This window comes from Pinus tabuliformis, chromosome 9 (genome assembly GCF_031772625.1).
Source record: "Pinus tabuliformis cultivar Carrire ecotype Pingquan chromosome 9, CPIR1, whole genome shotgun sequence".
NCBI classification, from domain to species: domain Eukaryota; kingdom Viridiplantae; phylum Streptophyta; class Pinopsida; order Pinales; family Pinaceae; genus Pinus; species Pinus tabuliformis.
Window position 1 is genome coordinate 282,069,683 of NC_142307.1, and position 2,458 is coordinate 282,072,140.

The following is a 2,458-nucleotide window of genomic DNA, read 5'->3' on the forward strand; positions in this document are numbered from 1 at the left end:
TGCAGAAAAAGTAACAGTTTTGAATATCAGAAGTATGATCTAAATTTCAGTTTCGTAATTCCTCTGTCCATGGAAGCTGTTAGCCCTTGCAAATTATTTATACCTCATTTAGACTTCCGTCGTTTATACAATAGCCTTGGTTTTGCATTCAAACATACAAGTTTTGAATGCACAATTTGTAATGCAACTGCAACCCTTCAATGTTGAGTTTGTTCAAAAGCTTTTCTCGATTTCCCCATATCAAAAGAAAATTTCAAATGCCCATTCCTTCAAGATGTTGTCAACTTGTGAGCCTTCTTGAGCTTATTTCTAAAACTTCTTTTCCTGCTAAAAGCTCCTTCCACTGGTTGGCCGAAGGTTTTAGCTTGACAAACTGCGTCTACAAGGGATCTATTAGCTTCTGTATATAGGCTTGTCACCAATCCAGGTTGACCTGCACGTGCTGTTCGACCAAATCTATGTAAAAAGTCTATTGCTAAAGTTGCAAACTCTGCCTGAATAATATGTGAAACATTTTGGATGTCAAGACCACGTGCAACAGCATCAATGCACACCAACACCCCGCTTTCTCTTGAAAAACTTTTAAAGTCTCTGCATGCTCCTCTGAAGAAGTCTCTCTATGATAACATACATTCAATACCATCTCTAAGAAAGATTTTAGCCACTGAATCAACTGAATTTATAGTGTTTGCAAAAACCATTGTCCGCTTTACAATAGCAGTTGAATCTGACTATTTAAATGCCCAACCCTCTTTTATTGAATTGATAAGTGTTTCAACTTGTGTCTCTACTGCAACTTCTATCCAACGCTGCTCCAACCTTGGATTATGCTGGTGAAGGAAACTCCCACTCACCCAAGTGGCTTCTGGGTAGAGATGTTTCAACATGCCTCCTGCAGTTTTCTTACCACTTTCAGGTAGAGTTGTAGCAACAAATATATATTGCTTACTCTGCTTGTATATTTTTCTTGACTGCAACCAATTTTATTTTTTTTTATCAGGGCCATCAAGCTTCTCTTAACTAAGATCATCTTCTTCATTAAATGCATCATGTAAATCTTCACTTTCTCCATCAGAGACCAAATTCAACTACTCATTTTCTTCTAGCTTGAAATCTATCCAAGACATGCAATCTACTTCACCTGAACCGTCAAACCCTGATTCTGTTGCTTTTAGAGAGTTGTTTCTCTTCCAACCGAAGTAGATTAATCAGATGTACAATTTGATTTTTGAGGCTTCCACACAAAATAATGCCTGCCTCATCAAGTACCACATATTTTACATCTCGAACAAATGCTATGTGGCACCATCTCCTAGGATCAAAAGCAAAAAGCCAATTAAGAAGAGTACCTGGTGTTGAAATCAAAACATGAGGTTGAACAACAGGCCACCCCTGACTCCCATTGACTGCATCACTTTCAACAAAGGATCACCACAAGGACCATGGAGGTTGCTATAAGACAAAATGCTCTATTTATTATGAAAGCCAAGCATCAACTTCAGGGACTACATCCTCAGGACAACCTACAGGTTCGACATAGGAGAAAGCCTAGGAAAAGGAACCTGAACAACAGCATAAGGAACTGGATCAACGCTCTACCCCTTTGTACAAGTATCCACCATCTGTACTCTGAGATCACCAATGTTTTGTTCATCTGCTAACATCTTCAGAAGGCCATCCCTAAACCTCGTTGCTTCCTAACAAATTAGCAATGCAGAAATCAGTATACTAGCATTACTCACTGTGCATTTCCTTAACAGACACATAGGGTCCATGGACAGGTGTTTCCTCTTTCATAAAACAAAAAGATTTGCAGGGCTAATTACTTCAATGGGTGATGAACCTATCATCCTTAAATCAAACAACCTATCTTTAAAACAAAATCAATGGGTGATGAACCTATCATCCTTAAATCAAACAACCTATCTTTAAAACAAAATCAATGGGTGATGAACCTATCATCCTTAAATCAAACAACCTATCTTTAAAACAATCAGAGATGCAAAATTTGTTGCAGTCATGAAACTGTACTCTGTGAAATGTTGACATATTTCCCACACAGAAGTTTAGAAGATTAGGGAAGTCCCTAGAATCCCACAGAATCAGTGAACCCATTTCCTCTCTACTCATAATAATGCTCAACAGACATCTCGAAATATTTTGAATATGATTGCCCACAATTCTGTAGTCACTGACCACCATTTTATTCAGGCATTTACTAACTTTATGAAGAGCTTCTCCTAGTCTTCTGATCCATATCCATGTAGAAGAGGTTTCGAAATTCGAGTAAGACCTATCAAACTATAGCATGAGTTCTTCAATGCCCTTGTTCAAATTGTTACATCAATCAACAACATTGCTATACCCACATAAATCCTCAGTCTTTCCAATTGTTGAAACAACAGAGGTTAATATGGCAACACAGAGTTTCGGGATTTCCTTTCTCACGTACAGCCCA

The 2,458-nt window shown here is 38.1% G+C and overlaps 1 pseudogene; it reads right to left on the minus strand.

The window, feature by feature from the left end:
- Window positions 1-269: 269 nt before the first annotated feature.
- Window positions 270-2,202, minus strand: LOC149148273 (DEAD-box ATP-dependent RNA helicase 22-like; annotated as a pseudogene).
- Between the last annotated feature and the right edge of the window lie 256 nt (window positions 2,203-2,458).